This window comes from Rhinatrema bivittatum, chromosome 4, assembly GCF_901001135.1.
Source record: "Rhinatrema bivittatum chromosome 4, aRhiBiv1.1, whole genome shotgun sequence".
NCBI lineage: Eukaryota > Metazoa > Chordata > Amphibia > Gymnophiona > Rhinatrematidae > Rhinatrema > Rhinatrema bivittatum.
In genome coordinates this window covers 139,910,514-139,918,418 of record NC_042618.1, presented here as the reverse complement: position 1 = coordinate 139,918,418, position 7,905 = coordinate 139,910,514, and the positions used below count along the sequence as shown (strand labels likewise).

General features: G+C 46.9%; 1 long non-coding RNA gene across 1 annotated transcript; it reads left to right on the top strand.

Moving 5' to 3' along the window:
* Positions 1-853: 853 nt before the first annotated feature.
* On the top strand, positions 854-6,968 carry LOC115089463. Its single transcript, XR_003856090.1, has 4 exons — positions 854-1,563; positions 5,323-5,415; positions 5,986-6,119; positions 6,203-6,968. It is a non-coding gene; the product is annotated as an uncharacterized LOC115089463 (long non-coding RNA).
* Positions 6,969-7,905: the final 937 nt, after the last annotated feature.

Here is a 7,905-nt window from a genome sequence, read left to right as displayed (position 1 = left end):
ATAACCACTGAGAGAGAGAGAGAGAGAGAGAGTGAGAGAGAGAGGCCATAATGTCAACACCCTAGATAGGTATTGGTATCCCTATAGTAGGCCCACCTAGTAACTCGAGGTGAGGGTTAGGTATCAGTGTAGGGGGTTAGGGGCCCCTTTGACATTCAATGTTAGACGTACGAACAGAACAGTGGTCTCTTGTGAACATTTGATGACCCTCGGAGTGAGGAAACTCACTCCAAGATGAGATTTGTACAATGTTCTCTCCACCTAGCTTGCAGGAGCCATCATGCAAGGCAATAAAACCTTATCACGGCAGCTATCACACAATTCAAAAAGGTGTTGTTAAGTCTGTGCGATAGCTCTTCACAGACAGGCAAGCCCACCCCAACTCCTCCTATTTTCCATATTTGCATCGCACCATACAATATGGTGCTATCACATGCGTTAAACACGTTTTCGCATGCAGTAAGGGCCTATCACATGCATTAACGGGGCTTTTCACATGCGCTAAGCCCTTAACGCATACAAAAAAGCCTTAGCACATTTTGATAAATGACCCCCTAAGAGAAGAAGAATCAGCTCCTGTGTGGCTAGCCAGAGGAGTTCACAATGCTCTACTTTCTCTTCCTAACAAGGCTACTGCTCTTTGACCTGCTCTGGCACCAGGTTTGTGTTTAAGAGGTAGGCAGACAGCAGGGGGAGATGGGAAGAAATATGCCTGGCTTTGCATCTGCTTTAGCTGCTGATTGGCTCAGTGTACTCAGGAGCACCAATCAGCTGCAGGAAACAGGAGGAGCAGACTAGAGCTCATAAGCACTTCTACTTCCAGGTGTGCAGAGTAGGGTTATTAGATGGTTGCAGGGCCTTGGGGAGAGGCTGTGGGCACATCATGCTTCTGAGGCAGAAATTTGAAACCTTTATTTCATATATTTTAATTTTCTTAGTCTTATAATTTTGATATATTTAAGTTAAGTTTGTATTGAGGCATCAGTCCTCACTTTTAGTTAGAGTTTATTTGATTTATTTAGACTTTTATGTGATTTGTTTGTTTTAGGAGCAGGTAGCTCTTCTGCCTTCCCCTGTATACTGACTGTGGCCTTTCTTCCCTTCCCCCATTCACTTATACACACACAAGCTTTTCTTAATTTCAGGGTGAAATTTTATTTAGGTAGGGACAGTTTTTCAGTTTTTAGTTTTAGGGTGAGTTTTATTTTAGGCAGGGATAAATTTCAAGACATTTCCTTTAGTATTTGCTCTACAGTTTTAAATTCTGTTATGCTCTTTCCTTCAGCCTACCATTGTAGCTGAAGGGAGAACTTTGTTTCAACTGTTTTGTTTGATTTAGTTATTTAATTTCAACCCTTCCCCATAATTGCCCTTTTGATTTTAGTTGAGATTTATAAGTTAAAGGAGCAGTTTCTTTATCTGAATAGCTGGGCTTTGGAAGGGGGAATACCTGAGCTGCTCAGCAGAGCAACAGGTTCAGAAGCTTGGCTGAGTTAATCAGACACCTGCTGCAACAACCCTCCTGGTAGAGCAAGAAGCCAAGCACTTTTTTTCTTTTCTCAAGTAAGTTTCAACGTCAATGTTAACACTCACACCCTGTGCACTCCCTCTTTAGTTTTTTAGAGCACAGGATTTATTTTTTGAATTAGATGTATATATTTAATTTAAAAAAAAATCACATTTAAATAGACCCCTCAAGCAGGCCCCAAGGAAGCGGGGGGGGGGGGGGGGGGGGGGTGCTAGTTGGAAGTAAATGCCAAAGCAAAACATCCATGACTTTCTGGCTGGCACTGCAAAAGCTGCAGCAACAACATTAGCTGCAGCTCCCCTCCCCCCCTACGAACTTCCAATCGCTACACCCTGTCAAAATGCATCTACCCCAACAACAGCTAATAATGACATCTCTGCTGCTGCTGGGAAGAATACTCCTGCCCCAGTAATGTCATCTGCTGGGGCAGAGACTCCTCTTTTGAGGGATCCTTTTAGAGGCTGGCACTACTTCACCAGCTACTGCAAATACCATTCCTGCCCCAACTCCATCCAGTGCTGATGCAGCCACTCTGGCTGGTGGGACCCCCTCCTGCTACCTTTGAGGTGGCTGCATCACAGACCAGAGAGGCAAGTGGTGTCCCTGCTGCTGCAGATAATATTAAAACACCCCAGGCAGCAGCAGGGCACAATAAGGTCAAAGCTCAGAGCCCAGGTTCCTCCCAAGTCATCGCATCCACCTCTGCTGCAGTTAAACTGTCACAAACAAGATCCTAGGTGGCAGTGGTATCAGGTGCAGCAGCTAGTGGCTCTGTCAGAGGGAATGGAGGGCAAGCACAACAGCTTAGGATTAGGCAGTAGGACCCCATTACTCAATAAGATACGTCATTTACTCCTTCCATGGGCTAACACAGAAGCTTGGGGTCAGGTGCCCAGCAATGGGAGGGGCAACTATCGAGGACCATGTTTTGGCACTGGCTAGTGTGGTAGGTCCTGCAGCCATTGTGGCGGCTGGCAGGATGTATGGAAAAACAGAATTTTTCCTTTGTATGCTGGCCAGCACACATTAGACAATTGTAAAGGGCATAGTGGTGGAGGGGGATCTTCAAAACAGTTGAGCCTCTGGAGGTCCTGGAACCAGGGTGGTGCTATCACATTTACCACCCTATATATCTGAGGCAGTAATAATGGGTCACTTGTGCACCCTGGGGGAGGTTTGCTCTCCCATCACCGTGATACTCCTGGGGTACAGGAACAGGAGTATATGCCATGTCCTGTCCTTTATACTGTAGGTGACCATGAAGCTGGAGGAGGTGGAGGACTCTTTTATTATCCCAAATGAGGAGTCCCTGCATACCATCTATTACAGCACAGAGGGAGGTGAGGTGCTTCCTGTGCCAGGAAATGGAGCACACCCACAAGGTATGCCCCAAGGCAAAGAAAGCCAACAAGTCTGCCACCCCTGAGATGTCCTCTGCCACCCCCTCAGCTGCAGCTGCTACTATCACCTTGGCAGCTGAAAAGCCCTCCACTCCAAAGTCCACTCATACCTCTGGGGGCCAAGTTCTTAGCATCCCTAACACTGATGCTAAAACCTGCCCAGCTGACACCATTCTGCCCCCCCCCCCTCCACTACCAAAATTGCAAATACCCACAACCCAGTGCAAGTGCTGAAGAACACCAGGCCTCAATAGGGGGAACCTCTAATACTATCTCAGAGGACCCCAAGAACATCACCGCAAGAACCCTTATTGCCAAGCTTGGCAATAAAGTGACTACTTCCTCTGGCTTGCCAAAGAAAGCCACAAAGAAAACCAACATGGCATGCCACAGTGACAATGATTGTGCAGTTTCTCTGCTCACCGTCCCAAAGAGAACTGCCCCTCACCTCAGTACTGCTGAGGCAGCTACCCCTGCAAATAACATCTCACAGGGACTGCCTTAGATGCCAATGTAGCTTGCAAAATCTACCTTGCAGGAGACTGCCTCCTTTGAGACTGTGGCAGTCACACCTGCTTCATATGAGAAAATGGCAACCACCTCTGCAAAATCCATCTTGAAGGGGACTGATGGGAATGTGGCAGCACCATTGTGAATTCCATCTTGCAGGGGTCTGCATCTAATGAGAATGTGCAACCATTCCAGCGCTGCCACCATCAGTAGAGGCCTTAACTGGAGATTCAGCTGCTGCCAAAGAGATAATGGAGCAGCTTAAGGAAGGAGAACAATTGCCTTCCCTGTCAATGCTCATGCCTGAGTCAATCCCCATGGATGAAGCATTCAACTCTCCTAACCCCTTCCATGTCACCCTTTTCATGTCACTCCTCCCTTTGCTGAGGGAGAAGGAGAAATAAAGCCTGGAAAGAGCGAAAGGGGTGCACTGGGTGTGGGGTAAGCACATAGGGGAGGAAAAGCCTGCTCCCAAAGGCAGGAGGAGGATGTTGGTCCTTTTATGGATCCGGGGACTTGCGACTTGGGATTGGACTCAGAATATCTAGGCCCAATTACCAGCAAGTGCCTATAGGAGGGGCCTGAAACATTAGCCCTCCAAATGGTTACACCATCAGAGATCCGATCTCTGGAAAACCAGCACTCATGAGTAGAACAAGTCCCCGAGCAGATTTCCTTTGCTGAAATCCCCCTTCCACCATTGTGGCTTGGGGGGGGTGGGGCAGAAAATCCTTTTCCTGGAGAAACTACTGAGGGAAACTCATGCCTCACCCTCCAACCACCACCAGCCAGCCCACCCACAGACATCTGAGTCCCAGGCAGCTGAGGAGGAGGAGGAGGAGAGCCCTGTGGGATTACTACCTGGCCAGGGTGTGGAGCCAGGACTTGGCTATGGAGACCAGTTCCAATGATACATTTGAGGAAGAGAAAGCAACACCTGCAACCTCCTTGGAGGTTGCACCTCTGCTCACTAGCCTATCTCCTGAGGTCCCAGCAATGGTAACCATCACTCCTCTGGAGGACCTACTGGAAAAGGGTACCTGTCGCATTGCTATCAGTTTCTCTTCAGCTTCAGAGGCACCATACCAAGCACCTCCAGTTTCTACCATGGGGGAGACCACGAGGCATTCATAATCAGAGTCACCATCTCGGGGCAGTGAGGGACCAATTAAGATTAACCTGAGGAGGAAGTCTCTCCTTGATCAGGGGGAAAGCTTTGAAATCCTCAGCAGTGGGGAGGCAAGGGATGACAAGCAGGGGATACGTCTGTAGGTAATGTAGAGCCTGTAGACTTTGAGGCTCCCATCATCCTGAAGCAGGAAATCCTTCAATTCCTGGAGGAGACCTTGCATCTCAGAAGAAAGGAGCATTTGGCATTGGAGAAGCAGCCAGGTGCAGAGTTACTGTGGAGATCAGTCTGGCCGTTCTCTGAGCCAACCATTGGGCCAAACTGTATGGGACAGCTGAACACATCCTTCTCCATAATTTTATTACAGCTTCAAGTTCCTCAAGGAAGGACTTGAGAATAATATCAACAGAGGATAGTTTTTAGCATAGGCAAACTCAATGTCAATAGCTGTAAGGTAGGGCTTCGGAAACTCCAGGTACTCAGCTTCATGTGAGGGGATAAGTACGCTGTGAGCTTCCTCCAAGAGACCCACACCACTCTGGCAGCTGAGGCCAAGTGGCTGCTGGAGTGGCACGGTAGGGTTTTCTTTAATCACCTTACTGCTTAACTCTTTAGGGAGATGACACTGTTTGCAGAGATCTTTCAGCCTGAGGTGATTTATGTGAAGGCCACCATGCCATGAAGACTGCTGAAAGTCAGGGTATGGCTCAAATGTGGAATGATTAATTTCCTTAACGTGTATGTTCTGAGCACAGGGCCCAGTATGCAGCAGTTCTTCAGCCAAATGTTAACCTATCTTGACAGCTTGGAAGTTAACAGAGGAAGAGAAAAGAAAATACCAGTTACAGGTTAGAAAAATGGTAATTTAACCATTGTTTTGTATTTAAAATGTGACTCACTACTTCACACAATACTTCTTACTGTTACACAAAAGGTTTCTCATACAATGTTATAATTGTGTATGTGTATATATTTATTATCTCTGCTGACTATTTTCCTGGGTAACAGACTAGCTACATCTGCAGACACTCTGGAAACCGCCCCTTTCCTGAATGTCTCCCTTTGCTGAAAATAACTCCCAGTAGAGCAAGGAGTATGAAAAATATTTCTTGTCAATAGGAATCCTCTTCAGATTCCCAGCTGAGCCCCTCATTGTTGCTCTACTTACTCAGCTGCTATTAAGACGCAGAGACTCCAACTTTAAACTATGGATCCACTGCAGAAAAAGAGCAGAGAGTGAGAGATCTAGCACCTTTTGTGCTCTTGGTTTTATGACTTTGTGTAAAAATCAAGCACCATCCGCTGGAGTATATCTGACTAGAACTACATTCCTCCTATGACCTTAATCAATCATATGATCTTCCTTGTGGAGACAAATACTGTATTTCTTCTGAAGAAAGCTATGGGTGTCTTTACAGATGAACAGATAGAGGGCCCCACCTTTCATGACCACACCATCCGAAAGATGGATCTTGGCTTGTGCCGTCCCATTCCATCGATTCTGGGTGCATGGTTGCCATCATTTGCAGATATAAACCCTAGGATCTACCAGGTATTAGCTCACTTTGTGTCAGGGCTGTTTCAGGGGCACCGGCACAAACTGGAATAATGCATTTCTGTAATGTTTTTCAACAGAGAAAATGCCTCGTGGAAAGCGGGAGTTTGTGCCACGGCAAAGCTTTCAGCCTTTGGAACAACATAGGAATTACCCAAAGATAATGCCATGCATCAGCTTTCCAGACCAGATAGGTCCTTCCTTCAGATGTCAAGATGTTGGATGACAGCGACAGCCAGAAAGTGACATTTTGAAAAAACAGAGTTCTTTTTTATGAAGGAGGCCATGCTCTAGTTATTCATGCAATGATGATTACAATGTAATTAAGGAGACATTTCACTCTCGCTGTCTTTAAAGGTTGACAAGGTTGAAATTCACTCTGTGTGCACAGAGCATTAAAATAAAACAAAAGCTGCGCATCCCTTGAAGGGGAAAATAACTTTGAAATTAAGCCATTTTTGTGATTGGGGTTAGTGCTCCCTCCCTGGCAGCACTGCAAGTACCTGTGGAGCTTATCTGAGAGCAGCATGCTCCCACAGGGCCTCCTGCTAGGCTTGTAAATGAAGTTATATCCGTGTGATAGTGTGTTGCTATTTTAATATGCTCGGGGGGAGGGGGGGAATCTTTCTTAGTTTCTGAGTTGTCCACTTAATATTTCTATTAAAAAGTAAACACATAAATCTCTATGATATGAGGAGTTGAATTGAATGTACGTTGACTAGTATCTTTTATAAGGTAACTCCTGTGAATTTGGTGACATGAACAACATGATAGAAGGTTGAATGGTGTGTTTATGCCACTAGAATTTAGAGTATTTATATTTTAATTTTACTGAAGAGAACATAAGAGATACTATGCTGGGTCTGTCCTATGGTCCATCGAGCTAAGCATCCTGTCTCTGACCATTGCCAGTTCGAATCTCCAGAAAGTACCCAGCAGATCCCAATATCAAAGCCTAATTCATGTTGCTGTCCCTATGAATTAAGAGGTGGAGAAACCAAATTCTACCATCTGCCTTATAATTATTTTTGGACCTACAGAAATGTTTCCAAACCTTTCTTAAACTCTGTTATGCTACTAGTCTTTTCTGGCAACAAGGTTCATAGCTTAACTGGGTGTTGTTTCAAAGCCCGGCCATGGAGCCCGTGGCCAGCTCTTCTCCCCTCTCTCCCGTGGTGCAGAAGACTCTCTCCTGTGACGCGGCATGGCAGGAATGCCGTCAATGTCCACCTTCAGCCTTTGCATGGTTCGGCCCGTCACCGAGCCCCGTTCCGGCTGGGGCCTTCCCTAGCGTGTGCACGCGCCTTCCTTCAAGATTTAAAGGGGTTGTGACACGCTAGGGCTGCCGGGCTCCCTCTGATGAGGTCACTCCCTCAGGAGTATTTAAGGCAAGCTCTGGCAACCAGAGCTTGCCTTTGCAACTCACTCCTCCTTAGGTTGTCTGGGCTTCTTGTTACTTGTCTTAGTCTCTAGTAACTCCTCGTTCTACTGGTACACTGACCTCGGCTTGTCTGTGACTTCGTCTGACCTCCGGAACCCGACCTCTGCCTGATTGACCTCGCTTATCCTCTAGTCCTGTACCAGTGCCCTGTTGTCTCAGCGCCTGTCTGTCCTGCGCTCACCCAGGTAATACCTTTGGACTGTCTCTTGGTACTGACCTTGGCTTGCTTCTTGACCCGCTCCTCTGCCTGCTGCCTGTCTGTGACCTCAGCCTGTTCCTCGACTTGTCTGCCTGCTGTCTGCCTCCTGACCTCGGCTTGCCTGTGTCTTTGTCTGGCCTCTG